The 19780-nt window shown below is 37.5% G+C and overlaps 1 protein-coding gene and 1 long non-coding RNA gene across 2 annotated transcripts in view; one reads left to right on the forward strand and one right to left on the reverse strand.

Moving 5' to 3' along the window:
• The window catches only part of LOC113934537, a 28041-nt gene extending 9411 nt beyond the window's left edge, over window positions 1–18630 (forward strand). The window contains exon 3 of the long non-coding RNA XR_003523724.1: window positions 18101–18630. This is a non-coding gene — a long non-coding RNA (uncharacterized LOC113934537). The remainder of the gene's footprint in view (window positions 1–18100) is intronic.
• The window catches only part of PLPPR1 (phospholipid phosphatase related 1), a 318711-nt gene that overhangs the window by 286080 nt on the left and 12851 nt on the right, over window positions 1–19780 (reverse strand). The window lies entirely within an intron of this gene.

Below are 19780 nucleotides of genomic sequence, written 5' to 3' on the forward strand. Positions count from 1 at the left end.
CTTAGCTTATGTTTGCTGAATTAATAAATGGCATGTGACTACCTGTGCTTTCCTACTAGAATTAGGGCATAAAATGTGGCAGTAAATGACTGATTTTTTTTAAAGATTTTATTTATTTATTTGACAGAGAGAGACACAGCGAGAGAGGGAACACAAGCAGGGGGAGTGGGAGGGGGAGAAGCAGGCTCCTGCAGAGCAGGGAGCCCGATGTGGGACTCGATCCCAGGACCCCGGGATCACAACCAGAGTGAAGGCAGACGCTGAACCGACTGAGCCACCCAGGCGCCCCATAAATGCCTGATTCTTAAGGGTGTCTCATCTCCAGAAAAATGTTACTGCTCATCCATAAGAGTGCCTGATTCAAAGGGAATGGGGACTATGCTTGCCCAGACACAGAGGAAGCAGGACGACTCTCACCACTTTTTCTCCACTTGTTACTAGGTCTGATAGAAAAAGAACTCTTGGCTCTGGAGCATTCCATGACCACTTCCACTGAACTAAATCACTTTTAGCTCTATGCCCACTCCCCAAACAGCGGCATACCATGGGTGTGCACAGAGCACCAGGGAACACAGCTGTGCTTTGGCACATCAGTCGTGCCTATACCCTCAAATGTCCAGGGCTGCTGCGCCACCTCATGCCTACGTTAATGAGTGTTAGCAGCTGAGGGCAGTGGGACTTCAGCGGCACCTGCAATGCTGGCTCGGTATATTGGATTTGTCATAAAGAGCAGCATCTGTGCCAATAATGGTGGACATCAGCAGCAGTTGCAATGTTGAGGATCCCTCTTCCAGTATAATGGTTTTCCTTTGCCAGGACTCAGAATTCAATAGGAAAATGGTGCTGTCCATATGGTAGAGGAGAAGATGTTTTCATCTATACTTGTGATCCCATTTGATACACCCTAGTAAACTGGAAGAAGCCAGAGGAATGCAGTTTGTTTTCAATGAGACCAATTCCTCTAAATTGGCATGGCCCAAAATAACATTACGAATTCTATGGACTACACTGAAATAGAGTCCCAAACCCCGAGTTCAAGTCTTGGTTGTGCTCTTCATTTATTTCTCACACTGGCATTGAGTAAGGTCCTCCTCAGCCTCAGGGTTATATCATCTAGAAAACAGGCACAATAAAGTACCCCCCTCATTGGATTAGATAAGATCATGTGTGTTGGTGCTCTGCAAAAGTGGAATGGGATCAGCAGCCACTCTGCCCAACATGGTGCTTTATACATAGAAGGTGCTCAATAAATATTTGTTGAATCAAAATACAAGAGGGCTATCTCCAGCTCTGAACACAGCACTAAAATGTTGCCAGGATAAATTGATAAATCCTTAACTTTCTCCACTTCATATCATTCTCCTCAGTTTGAAGGAAAGGACTGACATTCTCTAGATAGTTTGTAGCTGGGTAGAAAAAATATACAGGACCTGAGTCTTCATTTCAGTGAAAAAGATGCCCTCAAATTTCTGAGGCAGTCACACTTCCTGGATATCCTTAGCAGTTTCTCACAGTTCTACAAAGTTCTGCTTCACGCACCCTGAGGAAGGTGGGTGATGAAGCTGCAGGGAGGGGTTAGTTGGATTCTCCTTTGACTGCTTAGCAGCCTAGAGTTTTTCTAGTTGTGAATGAAGGAAGCCATCAACACCATCAAGGACTATTAAATAAAAGTCACACAGCTTCAAAACCCACCATGAACGAAAAAGGGCAGTCCTGGCTAATTAGTCCTCAACAGATGCCTTGCTAGCAGTGCCTCAAATGATGGTAGTCATGATTCAAGGAAAACAGTAATTGGCAAGCTCAGAAAGTCTGTCAAGTAAGCAGTAAGAGTAATTGAGGAAATCTGGGTATAGTTGCAGACCCAGACTCCTAAGTGGACGGCCCTGGGGTGGACCAGAGTGTGCCCTTCTAAAGGAGGCAGATAGCGCTTGTCATACAGGAAAGGGACAAAGTGTTATCAGTTCTCTGGTTTTCAAGAGAAGCTGCAAATCTGGTTTTACATGGAATCTTTGATTTCTTAAAAGTTAAATAAAACCTTTTTGGAAATGCTAACAAAGAAACCCTGTGTTGGCCAAGAAATGACATCTGTGAATAGGATTCAATCCCTGGTCAGCCAGTGTACATCTTCTAACCTATAACTTTTCTGTCACTCTTCAGAGATTTCTTACTTTACTGGGGGACATAGGCTACACAAAACACATCCTAGAGCATGTAATGACTGGATTATGCTATAGTCACCAGGAAACTATGAGGTGCCTTAGGACTTAGAGGAAGGGAGCAGGTACGATTTCTTGTGAAGCAGGAGCAGTAAGGTGAGTGAGGGGGTAAAGGCTTTCCTTTGCAGCTCAAAGAGCTCAGAAGCATGTACACACACACACACACACACACACACAGATGAGATCTGGATGCATTACATAGGTAAAAACATATGCAGTAAACTCAAAAGAGAATGGAAAGAGCATCATGCTAGGAAACAGACTCCCTAATAACTGTAATTCACCTAGCTTGACTTTTTCATCTGTAAAGTGGTGATGAAAATAATGCTGTCTCTTTGTAAGAAATTCAGAGGATTCAATGAGGTATGTTAGACGGCTGGCATAGCATCTAGCGATAGTATATTCCATTATTATTATTATTGAAAGTAAGCCCTGTACAGACATAGACTTTCCCTTCAATACACATTTCATACCACCTAAGAGACTCAAAGCGTTGTACCCTCACAAATGTCATCTATGGTGGGTTGCTTCTTCACCATACAGAAAAGACCATTGGGATTAGCCTGAGAAGAGTAGTTTGGAAAATTCAGTTGTACTTCTACCTCCCGCACCTTCTCTCATAATTCTCCACTGGGGTAGGGGTGAGGAGCAGCAGGGCAGCTCCTCAGTAGCAGAGCCCTTTGCCAATAACGAAGTCCTTTCCATAGTGAAAAATTCAGAAAAATGAGGTTATCACCATTTTTTATTGTAGTTAATGTATTTCACTTCCCCACTGTCTGAACGAGATCTTTGTAAAAATGGAGAAACAAACACTTAATGACATTTTCCAAAGGAGTCTGATGTGTATCTGGGGTCTGACTGGCTCCAGCTGAGTAGATGGATGCTGCTTGGGAGCAGCCTGTCCACCTGTCAATTTCAATGTGCATTTACTCATATTTCCTGTCAGTCTTCGATGCTGGTCTACTGAATGACTGGTGTATATAGATGAACTATCATAAAATGGGCAACACATATAAGTGTCCTCAAATAAAAATTTAAAACAAGAGACAATTCCTTACTGGCCACCAGCCATGTGTATTCATCAAGGAGAACAAACCTAGTCTAATAGGCAACTTTTGATGAGGTGCTCATTTCTTATCCCCTCACTTCAGACATTTGGATGATTATGCTAAAAACTACAGGAGTTGTCAATGAAAAGACAGATATTTGGGAGGGCAAAATAATAGATTTCTTCCCACCTATGTTTTGACAAATACTGAAATTTAGCTTTTCATTCTAGGGGCTACAACTTCCAATTTAACATATTAATGGAAGACTTCTTTGGAGAATAGGTAGAAACCAGCTCTAATGGATTGAACTGAGTCCTCCAAAAGTTCCTTCCTATATGGAAGTTCTAACTCCCAGTACCTCAGAATGTAACTTCATTTGGAAATAGGGTCATTGCAGATGTAATTAGTTAAGATAAGGTCATACTAGACTAGGGCGGGCCTCAATACAATTATGACTAACGTCCTTATGGAAAGAGGAAATTTAGATGCAGATAAGCTCACACAGAGAAACCATGTGAAGAATGGAGTTACGCTGTCACAAGCCAAGGAACTACCAGAAGCTAGGAGAGAAATCTGAAACAGATCCTTCCCTAGTGCCCTCAGGAGTATGGCCCTACTAACATCTTGATTTCAGACTTCGAGCCTTAGAACTGTGAGACAATAAATTTCTGTTATTCTAAGCCATTCAGTTTGTGGTACTTTGTTATGACAGCCCTAGCAAACTAATACATCAATAAACCAATTAGATTAGATTTTGGCCAATGGAATATAATGGGAAATCTGGATAAATAAAAGTGACTTGAATCTACCTATAAAGTTTCTCCCATAATGCCACAATTTGTATTATTGTGTTATACATTTATATGTGATACATTCATGTTGAAAGACAGTTATTATAAAAAATGTTAATAAAATACATATGGAAAGAGAACACCAATACTATAGAAGATAGAAAGGTCATATATTACCTACAAGGATTAATGAAATTTCTGGAACTGAGTCTCAAACTTTTCTGGGTGCTTTTTTTTTTTTTTTTTTAAGATTTTATTTATTTATTTGTCAGGGAGAGGAGCAGGCAGAGGGGGGGACTCCATCCCAGGACCCTGGGATCATGACCTGACCTGAAGGCAGACACTTAACTGACTGAGCTACCCAGGAGCCCTCTGGGTGCTTTCTAATAGCCTAAGCAAAATGCAGAACATGGAAGGATCACACTACAGAAAATAGAGAAAGTTTACCAGTTTCTTGGAAACACAAAGTTTTAGTTGATACTTTATTATGTTTTAATTTATTACTATAACTTCTATTACCGAAATGATTAGATGAGCACTAAAATAAAGAACCAAACAGTAGTTTTTACCTACTAGGGGAAGCATGGCTATGCCATTTATTAGTAAAGAAATACCAGTGTGGATTATATATATAATCCCATGTACACCCCATGAGGACCTTCTGCCCACTTAGCTATTTCTCAGTAAACTTTTATAATCCATGAATCCATGTCCTATTTAGTTGCCTGTTCAGTTTTGACAATATTCATTTAATTAATTCAATTGTTAAATTAAATTAATACAAATGCCTAAAAATGTATGCAAAATGCATTTATTTTTATTTACTTTTAACTGGTATGTATTTTATTATTTTTAAAATTTTAATTCCAGTATAATTAACATACATATTAGTTTCAGGTGTACAATATAGTGATTCACCAATTCTATACATTACCAGTGCTCATCACAAGAAGTGTACTCTTAGTCCCTTCACCTATTTCACCCATCCTCCCCAGGCAAAATATATTTTATACACAGCGTAAGCATTTAGAATCAGGATTTAATTTGTTTTAAACAAATTATCACCATGATCTCCTTCTGTGATGATGTTTAAAACATTATCACTTTGCCTTAGCACCAATCTGTGGAAAATGGTAAGAATAAGACCTATTTGAGTATTTATTTGGATGCACGTTTCCACTCTCTTGTTCCAGCCAAGGCTCCTATAACTCTGCCTGGACCCAGACTGCCATCAGCATGTATTTATACAGGAGAGACAGGCAGGGAGCAGTTAACATACACATTATGCACAGGTATAACAGGCATGATGGGAAAGTTTCTTAAATGTAGTCTGAAAGGAAATGTAAGGGAAAGGACCTTCAGTTTTTCACTGTATAGGACCATACTTGGTTTCATAGGAATAGTCCTCTCAAGGAGCTGCTATATACATAAAGGAGAGAATGTAAGATAATTCATTTCTAAACAAACATTACCCCGAAGAAAGCAATAAAAAGACAATTTATACTTTCTACTTCTTATTGTGTCAATTTTAGCTAAGTTTAATTTTTATAGTGAATTCTCATTTCACTGAAATTTCAAATTTATTAACATAAAAGTGTCCATTCTATCTTAATTCATGATTCAAAATAATGTTTTCTAAGAATTTTTAAGGCTTACTCCACTGGCTGCTGGAATCTAGAAAAGTCTGATGTAAACCCAATTGTTATTCCTCTGTAGGAAATAATATTTTCCTACCATTAAATGAAATGAAACTTTTCTTTTAATTATTGTCCTGAAACTTGTGTGGTTCTTTTTTTTAAATACTACTTGTCTCTCTGAGAGACTTTTCTACTTAAAATTTTGTTTTTGTTCAGCCATATAGAATGCTCTTTTATCTTTCTTTTATTAATTGATCTCCATTCTATTGCCTCGTATAGGTACAGATTAGAAATTCTATATAATAGTCCCTTCCACTTAACTTTCTCATGCTTTCTATATTTCTTTGGCTTTCGATAATAAATTCTAGGAGAATTTCTCAGCTAATACTTTCAGTTCTATACCTCATTCTAGCTAAATCCATTCTCCTAGTCCATTGGTTTTACTTTTTAAATTTTGATCATGTTACTCATTTTTAAAATCTCTAATTGGGTCCTTTTAATAATTACCTGTTCTCATAAGTATCTTTATGAAAATATTAATTATACATATACAAAAGTATTTTCTCCATTGTTCTTGTTTCTTTGGTATTTTTCTTTTGGTTGAATTTAATGCCTATCTTTTATGGTACTGCTTTTCTCAAATATTTGGTGATTCTTGGTTGTGTGATTTCTACATCACTGATCATCTTCATTCATTCATTTATGGATACTCTGGGTGTATAGTGCCTGCTCCTTGTAGTGATGTTGAAGGAGAAGGATATACTCCAGGAGGCAGTGTGTCAATAGCATTTCTTCTGGGTTTCCCTAGCTACCGGGGTGATACTGTATCTCTATCCCAGCTATGCACATTTTCTAAGTGAACTGGTAGATAAAAACATCTGCTTCCCTTGCTCAACGTTAAATTGGAAGTGGGACAAGAACCAACCTGCTGGGGAGCTCTGAACACTGTTCCCCAATCACCCAGGACTCCTCCGATTCCTTTTGCCCAATGTTTCTAAGTGTGGAGTACCCCCAGGAGCACACAAGTCTTCCTTCTCTTGTGTGTTTTGAGCTGCAGTTTTCTCCATCAATTCAGAGCCATATTTTCTTATTAATTATCTCTAGTCTAGGGACACATTTTCCTGTTTGTTAGCATTCTGTGGATTTATTATTTTTTTAAACATGCATTTCAATTATTCTACAGATTTGGGTAGGGAATATATACACCTATGCCCGAGCTTAGTCCAGCGTCATGGTGCAGGTCCCCAGAAACCTATCTTTTAGTGATCCTGACTGTTCCACCCACACAGCAGAGCTGACAATGGAATACTAGCAAATTAAAATTCCAACATCTAAGGGAAATAAAACATTCACTTTTATTTTTGTATATTGTTTTCGAATTGTCTCTTCACACTATAGCAATAATATACAAACTAAATTTCTATTACAGAAAAAAAAGAATCTGTGTGCTTCAATATGTGTTTCTTAAATATTCCCCACCCTTCTTTTTGTGAAAGCATAGCAAACTGGAATAATTGTATTTCTGTGAAATTTTTAAAATACCAAGCCCAGTAAATATTTGACTTTTATATTTTTATTTAGGTGTAATTAAAATAAAAATGCACAGATATTAAAGGTTTAGTTCAATAAATTTTGATAATTATGTACACCCACATAACCATCACCCCAAATCAGATATGTTTCCATAATCCTCAGGATGATCCTTATGCCCCTTTACAATCAACTCCAAAGCCCCATCCCACTTCTACAGATCAGTTTCACCAGTTTTTGAATGTCATATAAATGGAATCATTATGTAATTTTATGTGACTGACTCCTTTTGCTTAATATGATGATTTGGGGATTTATCCAAATTATTGTATGTCTTACAGTTTATTTTTAATTGCTGAATATTAGTCAATTAAATGAATATATTGTAATGTGTTTATCCATTCCCTTAGATAGACATTTGGTTTGTGTCTGGTTTGAGCTATGAAAAAATATATTTCTATGAACAATCTTATACAAGTCTTTTGTGAACATATATTTTCATTTCTCTTGAGTAAACACCTACAAATGAAGTTGCTGAATCCTAGAATACATACGTTTAACTTCATTAGAAATTGCCAAACAATTCTCTGAAATTGTTGTACCATTTTATGTTCTTACTAGCAAATATTTCAGTTGCTCCATATTGTCACCATTTGAAGTTGTCAGTCCTTCTTCTTTTAGTCATTTTCGTGGGTGGGAATGATGTCTTATTGTAATTTTAATTTGCATTTGTGTGGTGAATAATGATATTAAGGGCCTTTTCTCATGGCCATTTTCATTATTGGCCATTGATATATCTTCCTCTTTTTTGGGTATTTTTTTAAACTTTATTTTAAATAATTCTAGATTTACAGAAGAGTTACAGAGATAGTACAGAGAATTCCTGTCCATCTGTCACCCAGGTTCCCCTAATGTTAACATCTTGTATAACCATAATACAGTTATCAAAACTAAGAAACTATTATTGATACAACACTATTAAATGAACTGCAGACTATCTGAATTTCAAAAGTTTCTTCACTAATGTCTTTATTTGCCTTTATTTCTATTTTAAAATGCAATCCAGAATATCACATTACATTTAATTATCATGTCTACATAATCTCTTCCAATCTGTGATGATTTCTCATGCTTTCCTTGGTTTTCATGACCTTAACTTTTTTTTTTTTACTAACATATAATGTATTATTTGTTTCAGGGGTACAGGTCTGTGATTAATCAGTCTTACACAATTCACAGAGCTCACCATAGCACATACCATCCCCAATGTCCATCACCCAGCCACCCCATCCCTCCCACCCCTCTCCACTCCAGCAACCCTCAGTTTGTTTCCTGAGATTAAGAGTCTCGTATGGTTTGTCTCCCTCTCTGATTTCCTCTTGTTTCATTTTTCCCTCCGTTCCCCTATGATTCTCTGCCTTGTTTCTCAAATTCCACATATCAGTAAGATCATATGATAATTGTTTTTCTCTTATTGACCTATTTCACTTAGCATAATACCCTCTAGTTCCATCCATATCGTTGCAAATGGCAAGATTTCGCTTTTTGGTGGCTGCATAATATTCCATTGTGTGTGTATACACACACACACACACACACACACACACATACCACGTCTTCCTTACCCATTCATCTGTTGATGGACATCTATGCTCTTTCCATAGTTTGGCTATTGTGGACATTGCTACTATAAACATTGGGGTGCATGTGCCCCTTCGGATCCCTACATTTGTATCTTTGGGGTAAATACCCAGTAGTGCAATTGCTGGGTCATACAGTAGCTCTATTTTCAACTTTTTGAGGAACCTCCATACTCTTTTCCAGAGTGGCTGCAGCAGCTTGCATTCCCACCAACAGTGTAGGAGGGTTCCCCTTTCTCCACATCCTTGCCAACATCCGTAGTTTCCTGACTTGTTAATTTTAGCCATTCTGACTGGTGTGAGGTGGTATCTCATTGAGGTTTTGATTTGTATTTCCCTGATGCCAAGTGATGCTGAGGATATATCTTCTTTTGGTGAGTATCTGCTTAAGGCTTCTTAATTCGGTTGTTCACCTAATTATTGTTGATATAAAGGGGTTCTTTATATATACTAGATACAACCTCTTTGTTGGACATATATGCTGTATTTTTTCCCCAATTAATGGTTTATATACTTACTTCCTTAATATCCTTTTTTTTTTTCTTTTTAAGAGAGAGTGGGGAGAGAGGCAAGCAGAGAGAATCTTAAGTAGGCTCCATTCCCAGCACGGAGCCCAACTTGGGGTTTGATATCACAACCCTGAGATCATGACCTGAGCTTAAATCAAGAGTCAGAAGCTTAACCAACTGAGCCACCCAGGTGCCCCACATTAATGGTATCTTTTGATGAACAGAAATTTTTGATTAGGCAAAATAAAATTTATCAAAGTTCTGTAATATCGGTGTTTTTATGATTTTTTCTCCAAAAAAATTTTCCTACCTTGCAATTATATTCTCTTGTGCTCTCTTTTGGAAGATTTAGCAGTTTGTTTGTTTTTTAAAATAAATAAATAACCTCCATTGAATTGACTCGGCACCTTGGTCAAAAATCAATGAACTATCTTTGTGTAATGTTATTTTTAGACTCTAACTCTTTTCATATCAATATCGTGTTGCCTTAGTTAGTCTAAATTTCTGGTAATGGTAAGTCTTAAAGTCAAGTAATGTAAGTTCTCCAATTTTTCTCTTCTGAGATGTAGAAATATACTCTCTTCATATTGAAATTTTTTCTGTAACCTTGCTAATTGATTAGTTTTAGTTGTTTTCCTGCAAACAAAAGTTTAGTTTCTCTTTTTATATTTATGCCATTAATTTCTTTTAATTGCCTTATTGCATTGGCTAGGAGCTCTTATACAGTGCTGAATAGGTGTGCTTAGAATGAACATCCTTCTTGTTTCAAATTTTAGAAGAAATTAGGGTTTAATGTTTCACAATTAAGTACAGTGTTATCTGTAGACATGTTCAAAGATTCTCTTTATCAGCTTGAGAATTTCTTCTATTCCTAGTTCACCAAGAATTTTAGCCTGTAGAGTATTAAATTTTGTCAAATAGTTTTTCTGTTTTATCCACTGAGATAATTTTAAGCCATCTTTTTATTTATCTTTTTATCTTTTATTCTTTTCATGTGGCATATTACATTGGTTGAATTTTTAATATGAGACCAACTTTGCATTACTGGAATAAGTACCACAATCTCATGGTGTATTATCTTCTTAAAAATATTTCCAGATTGAATTTACTAGTATTTTATGATTTTTTCATCTATATTCATGGTAAATATTAATTTAAAAAACTCAAAATCCCCTAAATAAGGTTTCAGAAGAATCATTCCTTTTTATTTTTCTGCCTTTTCTTATAACTCTGTCTTGCAAGTATAACATATCAAGATAATTTTCTTACTTTTTGTATTTTCAAAAATGTCCCTTAGGTTCATATTCCTTTTCTTATTTTTAGCATTTACTGAATATTTTTTTTATCCTATACCAAGTGTTGTGCTAACTACTTTACATTTTTATTGCATTACCTCATTTAATTCTTTAAACAATTCTACTTGGTAGATATTATCAGCCTCCCAATTTTATAAATAAGGAAAATGATACTGAGAAGCATTAAATATATTACCCAAGATCATAAGTGATAAAGTTTGAATTTAAACTAATATTTTTATGATTTCAGAAACATATAATCACCATACTATTTTTCCTCCCAGCATCATCTAAGGATTTAGGAAAAGTACCTACTGAATATATTACCTCCCAAGTAAGAGTGAATAACAGGTGTATTGGTTTCCTATGGCTGCCTTAAAAAATTACCACAAATTTGATGGATTAAAAGAATAGAAATTTATTCTCTCATATTTCTGTAGACCAGAAATCAGAAATCAAAGTGTCAGGAGGGCCACACTCCCTTAGGCTCTAGGATGGAATCTATTCCTTGCATCTTCCAATGCTGTCAACATTCCTTAGCTTGTAGCAGCACCTCTCTGGTCCATCTTCACATCACCTTCTCTGTGTGTATGTCTTCTACATTTTGTTTCAAATCTCCCTCTGCCTCTCTTTTGTAAGAATATATGTGATACAGGGTGCCTGGGTGGCTCAGTCAGTTAAGCATCCAACTCTTGATTTTAGCTCAGGTCATGATCTTGGGGTTGTGGGACTGAGCCCATGTAGGGCTCCACACTCAGTGGGGAGTCTGCTTCTCTCCTACCTCTCTCCCTCTCCCTCTCCCCTCACACCCTTCTCCCCTCCCCCCGCTCATGTGCACACACACGCACACTCTCTCTCTAAAATAAATAAATATATTTTTTTAAAAAAGAATATTTGTGATTGCATTTAGGGCCCAGGTGACCCAGGATAAACTCTTGCCTCTCAATATCCTTCACTTAATTATATCTTTTGCCACATAAGGTAATATTCAATCTTCTGCCCAATAAGGTAATATTCAAAGGCTCTGGGAATTAGAAAGTGAATTTGTTTTTTAGGGGGAGGGCATTTTTTCAGCCTACTATAACAAGGCAATCATAGTTGAAAATAGCATGCTCTCCAGCTTAAAACACATTGACTCATTAGATTACCTAGGCTGGTTCTTATGTTCAGTTCTACAAATGCTTAGTCCATAAAATCAGCATCATATCATTTCATTTTTGCCTACTTCATGGGCATGTAGAGAAATAAAATGAAGTATGACATGAAAGCACTTTCTGAATGGTATTATAGAAAGAATATAGGGCCTAATTCCACATTCTAGGTTCTGGAATCAGACCCTGGGATTATATCCTGAATCCAGCTGCTTATTAACTTAGTGACCTTGGTCTTTTCATTTATAAAGGGAAGGTAAGATACCTATTTGACAAGTTTGTTGTCATAATGAAATGAGATAATGTATGTAAAAATGACTGGAATGCTGCCTGGCTCATAGTAAAATTCATCCTTCTCTTTTTTTCTCTGCTAAAAAAGGATGTTACACACACTCTCTGTATTGCTAAAAGATGTTGTGCAGATAAGCTTAGATCAGCAGTTCTCATTTCAAGCAAGAAGGACAAACATAGATAATAACTATTTAAATAATTAATAGGCTGGAACAAACCATTCACTGATGCTATGCATGGGAAATAAGAATTCTCTGCCATGACCTAATTCATGTCCTTGGTCAATATATTTTCCCTTCTTTATTTCAGGGAAGATTAACAATATTGTGCAATATAAGTCAGGACCTGGAAGAGTGTAGCCCAGTAAATCGTAGTTATTGCTACTAAAGTTATTATCATTTAGTTGCATTCCAGAAGACACTACTGGCAGTATTACTATTCATATATAAAAGCAAATAAGAGTGTGATTCAAAGGACTAATAAATAACCCTGAGTTCATTCCATAGTAGTTCTATTCCCTTTTATATCTCTAGCTAAATGGCTCCATTCATTACTTCTACAGACTGGTAACATCAAGCTTATGGATTTAATTCCTAGGTGACCTTTTACTCATGACCTCTTACATCACAGACTGAAGCCCTGGTGTCAGGAAGACATCTCATAAATGGGGGCCTTTGACCAAAAGAAGGCTTGATGAAGAGCTGTTCCTAGTTTTTAAAACAAACTCCTACTCTACTTCCCACCACTTAATTGATGGTGTTTCCCACAGATTCATTCTCCATATTCCTATTTTTGGGGGGAGGGAAAAGGTTCCCTGGGGAATTTTGCACAGTCCCATGCATTCAGCTATGTCCCATGACCTTCAAATACATAACTCCAACTCCAGTCTACCCTTTTATCCTCTCCCTCTCCTTCTCCTGCTTCAGCCCAGTAGCCATAGGCTCTCACCTCTACATTACTCAGGCAGAGAACCATATGGGGCTGACTGTTCCTCTGAAGACTCTCTCAGCAGACTTAAGGAGCAGCCACTACTCCTTTTCCTGGCCTTCTGAGTTCAGAGCAGGGAGAAGAAAGAGAAGCAGTCTGGGGGCAGGGTGGGAAGAAGGTAGTTAAGGTCTCACTTCACTGCTGATACAAACCCTCTCTAGGACTTGGTAGATGTTTAAAAATGACTCCAACTCTTGGAGTCCTTTTCTGCTCTATTGGTGACTTCCTGCCACATTTTCTTGACCTGGTGGGGGTTCTCCTTCATCAGGCCATCACAAATATTCTTCATTTTCTGTACTCAATGGTTCACCATCAACTTCTCCACTGAAATCCCCTCTGACAGAGTAGAATGAGCAGAATGTCTTTAAATGATCCCAGGCCAACATTCTTATGATGGACATGAATTCCATGCTTATTCTTCAGGATCTAGGTACCTTTGACCCACTGTTGGAAGGAAATGCATTGCTCTCCAGATGCAGCCTCTCTCTGCTTCCATGAGTAGCTTCAGATAGCATCTCTCTCTTTGATATTCTCAGGCATGAATCAGGCATCAATCCACAGTGTCTGCCAAATGCAGGAGAGAATCTTCCCCTGCACTGGAACTGAGGTGAAGGAAGTACATTCCTCCCATGCTCCCCACCCTCCTTAAATGGTTTAGGCATCAGAGTGTAATTCTACACAAAGAAATTTTCACAAAATCCTTTCTCGTCTCCAATAAACTTATCCTTGTCTACTCTCAATATGTGTGAGTTGTTTAGCTCTATAAAAACACTCACTTTGGAACATTCTATCTTCTATCTTTATGTCTTGGTCAAAAGCTAAGAGGATGCATCTGCATCCTATGTTATTATCCTATTTTTTTAATTAAAGGAATTTTACAGGGTAACCTTCATCCTTCTCCCCTCTTGTCCTTCATGTCACCATCTTGTACCTGCAAAGATAAAATCCTGCCACTATTGTCTTTTATGAATTTATATGTAATGAGACTTATTTAGCTTCAGGTCATGCAGAGAAAGGTCTTTTTTCATAAAAAGCAATATTCATTTGTGAATTTTTTAAGTCACAGTCTCATCAGTTGTGCTCTAATCAAACAAACAGCAGGGATGGAAATAACCAGGGCTGGATAAATAAATAACTGAGTTAATTATGTACTTGCTCATTTTAAAGAAACATTAAATCATGAAGGATTATGAATAGCTGGGTAATTGTTCCTGATCTTAATTCCCAGAGTATGGAGCTTAGAGAACTGATACCTTGTTAGTTTGCATAGCTCAACTACAAAGGAAAGTGAGTGGCTGGCCTCAGCCTCATTCTCCCATCCAAGTACTAACCAGGCCCGACCCTGCTTAGCTTCCGAGATCAGACGAGATCGGGCGCGTTCAGGGTGGTATGGCCGTAGACTCAGCCTCATTCTCTAACTCTGCACTCCATCTCCTGGTGCACAGGGCTGCTTCACCCTTCGTGCTCTGTCAGCCCTTCTCCCAGGTTCAAGGAGTGTATTCATTTCCTATTGTTCCAATACTAATTGCCACAAACTTAGTGGCTTAAAACAACACAAATTTATTCTTCTGTAAGTCTGGAGGTCAGAAGTTCAAAATTGGTCTCACGGGGTAAAATCAAGGCTATATTCCTGTCTGAAAGCCCTAAGGGAAAATCCATTTTCTTGCATCTTCCAACTCTAGAGTCTGCCTGCATTCCTTGTCACATGGCCACCTACCAGCTTCAAAGCCCAAAATGGCCCATCAGGTCTTTCTTATATCATAATACTGATTTCTGCTTCCATAGTCACATCCTCTTTTCTCATTCTGACTCTCCTGCCTGTCTACTTCCACTTTTAAAGACCCTTGTGATTACAATGGACCAACCTGAGTAATTCAAGATAATCTCCTTATCTTCATGTCAGCTGGTTAGCAACCTTAATTCCATCAGCAACTTTAATTCCCCTTTGCTATGTAAACTAACATATTCACAGATTCCAGGGATTAGAACTGGGACATCTTTGCATGGGGCATATTCCATCTACCACACAGAGTAATCCCAAACTGCAGCAGAGATTTCCTGAATCCCTCCTTGTCTTCCCCTCCCATTCAGAAAGCCAGTGTCTATCACTCTTGTCGCCTATTTGACCCTGGCATCATGACCAGTATCTACCCAATAATCCCAGATGCTAATGAAGAACAGGATTCTAGGCCTGTTTTTATGAATAGAATTTTACTGGAACATGCAGTCATGTTCATGTGTTTACTTATTGTCTGTGTCTTTTCTCATGCCACAACAGCAGAGTTAAGTAGTTACAACAGAGACTGTATGGCCTGAAAAAGTCTAAAATATTTATCATCTGGCCCTGAAAAGAAGTTTGCTGACCCGCAATGTAGAGGGCTTCTCTCTTTCTCCCTCTGCTTTATTCTTACTCCTAGTTCATAGCCTTTCCTGGTCCCTCCTGAAAGCCAAGTATGTGGACTATAGCCTCCCTACTTTGGTGGACTCAACTTCATTTTTCATACTACTGGCCCTGTTAGTCTTCCATAAACTCTGACTAATTTCTCAACCTCTAGGCTGACACATTCAGAATCAGCAGCTTTCTTGAAGAGAAAAGCAGTGTCACATGTAAGGTTTGTTTCTTTTCCTGCATCTTGTTTCTTGCAAATTTCTTCTATGTTAGTAGCTCTCTACTGCCTTCAAAGAAATATTGTTTATGTTTTTTCTAGCTTTTCTAATTGTTCTTGGTAAGAAGATTGATCCAAGCAATCTGGTCCACCATTACCAGAGCATATTTTTAGTGCCATTATTGCATTTTTGTTGCCTCCAAATCTTTGCTGTATTATCCATATTCCTTTAAATCTTGTTCTGTTTTCTTCTACATTTAGCATATGATTTCTTTATAACTTATAGTTTTTTTATAGCTTTCTTATAGTACTCTGTCTCTTAAGAATTATGCTTCTTGCTTTCTGATAAAGAAGTCAGGTTTTATGAAACATTCTTCTGAATCCTATAGTTAATTACTTTCTTGGACAAATTTATCCTTGACCATTCAGAATAATATTCCTTCCTCTTGTTTTGTATTAATTTACTACAGCCCTCATTTGTTTAGTTTTGTTTCTGTCTCTTCATTTATCAACCAACTAGGTAAACCCTTGCATCTCAGATAAACAACAAATCTTCTAATTAGATTTGTCCTCAACTAGAGGGCACATTGATGCATAATTTGCACTCCAAGTCAAATTTTCCAGCAGTTTCTTCCATCTTCTGTTGCCTCTTTGTTCTGTTCATATGAAATACCCTATCCCCACTGCTTCATTGTTACTTATTTTGACCTGAAAGAATTCTTTAGAAATTCCTTTTAGAGCATTTACTGCAATTAAAGTTATGTCTCTCACTTCTTACATTTATCAAATTACTTTTTCTGAATAAATATACAAAAGTGAGGTATCTTAACCATCTGATGGAGAAGCACCTATAATCAGAACAACTGGTAAGTTTCCCACTTCATTGGTATAGCCGCTGGTTCTCTAGTTTCGGAGACAGATGGAAGGAGAAGTACAAAGCTCCTTCTTAACTTCTCAGATTGGATCTGTTTCAAGAGGTGAAGCCTAAATAAGTTTTTTCTCAATCTACTCTGTCTTCCTTACAGGAGCTTTCTCTCATATTCTTGTACTATATTCTCCATGAATCTTAGTTTTTTTGTAGTGCCTTAAAACTTATTTTTTATATTTGTATTCCTATTTTGGGATTCTATTTAGGAATTGTGAATTAAAAGATCAGAGTCTACTACCAGTAGCAGTTCTGCAGAATTGAATCCAGCAGTTATCCAGGGACTGGGCCATTCTCTTTATTCCACTGAGTTACACGTTTCCATAAATATTCTTCTTAGGCTTTCCAGATTCAAAGGGATGAAATGGCTTATAAAATGAGTCACAAGAATGCAAATTGATATCAACATAAGTACTTGGTATAAATTAGGGTTTTTCTTAAAAATTACTGATTTGTGATTTGGTATTGAGGAATTTGGTATAGTCAAAGATTTCTTCTTCTTTTACAAGAACGAATAATGAGTTACAAAAAAAACCATAGTGGACATTTTCTGCTTTGAGCAATTGCATTTGGATATTTTGGTGTCTAAGAAATAAACAATGAAGATCTGGATTTGAATCGTTTCTTCAAGGATTCAACTGTATGACCTTGAGCAATGTACTTACCTCTGAACCTCTCCATTTTCATAAGATGGGAATGATGGTAATGATACCTACTTCACTTGTTTATTAAGAAAATGAATTGATGTAAGATGTGGAAGAACTTAGTACACCATTAAGCCCTGTTTAAGTTATACTCATTGTTTAAACTATTTCAGAATGAAAACTGAGAACTACTCTTTGTCAAGGTTAAATTTGAATGACACATATTCCTGTTAATCTCTAATTATTCATTCATCCCAAATTGACATAAAAAATCTATAATATTTATTTTCTATATGATGAAAAGTGTTCAAGGGTAAACAGAACAGCTTACGAATGATAAAGCTAGTTTAAGCTTTTTTTTTTTTTTTTAAGAGGTTGGGCAGAGAAAGAAGGAAAGAGAGAGAATCTTAAGCGAGTTCCATACCTACCCTGATGCAGGGCTCGATCTCACAACCCTGAGATTGTGACCTCACACAAGAGTTGGATGCTTAACCAACTGAGCTACCCAAGAGCCCTAAGCTAGTTCAATCTTTAAAGGCAAATGCATCCTCCCTTCGCCTAGTGACATATCTGACATAACAGCAAGCACATCCCTCAGGTTTATTAGGTCCATTCTCTGAATCTTCAAGCAACTTGGAGGAAGCTCAGACGAAGACATTAAGGTTAAAAACAAAAAACAAAATACAAACAGAAAAAACAAAATCTACCAAGAACTATACCATAAGAAATCAATTTCAGATTTTCACTTTCAATTGTATTCAAGGGAATTTCATGCTAGGCCTCATGGTATGTCAGGGATTTCTTTCTTTCTTTCTTTTCCTCCCTGCAGGAGAATTGGAAACATACATTCTTACTGCCAATGAAAAAGACTCAACTCTGAAAATACCGTTCCTCGTAAAACAGCAGAACAAACTACACAGGAAGATTAGCTTGCTAGAATTAAGGATTTTTCTGAATGTCTGTCAGAAAGAAATATCATTGACTCAGGAGCAAAACTTCAATAATTTGCATACACTGAAAAAGGGGGGAGGGTAGTCCTGAAAAAGCTGCTGTTGTATTGTTTGATAGCATCAAAACTGAAGGGAACTGCATTGATTTCTTCTCATAACATTGTGAAATTCACAGTAAGTGGATTGTTTCAAATATGAATTCATTTATCATATGCTCTTTTAAAATGTAGTGTAACCCCATTCTGTCAAAAAATGTGAGAAATCGTCTTTAATTAGAAAAAGATTTGTAAATCTTTACTCAGTTTTTACTAGCATTTGTGGTTATAAACTTGCTTAGCTGGAGTGTTATAGCTATGAAAATTAGCAATAAAAACTTCTGATTCCTCTATTCCCTCCTAAATTTCATCATGTACACATGGAATACTCATTTGAGCTTACAAATAAAATTACTGTTGCAAAATCCTTATTGTTAACCATTTCTATTTTTTGTTATTTGTTACTGAATAACTCTCTAGGACACCAAGTATATATGATAAAGATTTAACATTTAGAAAGTACAGAAGAATATCACAAGAGAAAAATCATCATAATCTTAATATCCAGAAATAATTGTTGCTTAATTAATATTTTAAATTTTGTCTATGTATACATCTACCCATATATATGTTTTACAAAATTTGATCATATTGTATATTCAGTTTTATTTAAACAATTCTCTTCTTTTACTTAAAATTTTGTGAACATTGAGAAGGCGTTAACATGGTGGAATAGTAGGGGGACCTGAGCTTGCCTCATCCCTTAAACACAGATATATCAGCATCAAATGATTTTGAACAACTAGGAAATCAATCTGAGGATTAAGAAAACAATCTGCACAATTGTAGGGAGAGAACATGGCAGATGCAAGGTTCGGAGATGTAAATTGGGGGAGAGAAAAGCTGCAGGGCCAAGAAGGGGAGGGAGCCTTTTGTTGGGAGAAGTCACGGAGAGAGGAGAGAGCAGGAGAGAGAGTGGCATGGTAGGGTTTGCACAAAATGCCATGGTATGGGGATCCCCTGGGTTGTACTGGGAGAGAATGCTCCCCTTCCTAGAGTACATCTGGAAGAGGGTAAATTGCCTCTCCAAGGACAGAAGGCCTGCCTGGTGCCATCAAGTGGCTGTTCAACAGCAAGGGACAGAGGCACATGCAGACGGCAGATATCCTGGTCATAGCTTTTCGCTGTGCTTCACCATAGAATTCCAGGAACCTCAGCAGCCCTATGACTACTTTTCTGGGGGAGAAGGGTGCTAGGCACAGTGCTGTGAGGGTCTCCTCTGTGGGGAGGGTGCAGGTCTGCACTGTGTGCGTCCTTTAAGTTTTGGAGTTTGGGGTCCCAACCGCTGGCCAGAGATAAAACAAAGTAGAACTGCAGTGCTGGGTGTGCCCACGGCCAGGCACAGACAGGTTGAGGGCAAGGATCTGAAAAAAGCCTGGGACACAGGAGGGGAGATTGTTCACTTCCCTGTGAGGGCCTCCGAACAGCAGTGGCCCCAGGTTCCCCTCTCCAGGGCCAAGAGGG

This window comes from Zalophus californianus, chromosome 13 (assembly GCF_009762305.2).
Source record: "Zalophus californianus isolate mZalCal1 chromosome 13, mZalCal1.pri.v2, whole genome shotgun sequence".
Lineage (NCBI taxonomy): Eukaryota > Metazoa > Chordata > Mammalia > Carnivora > Otariidae > Zalophus > Zalophus californianus.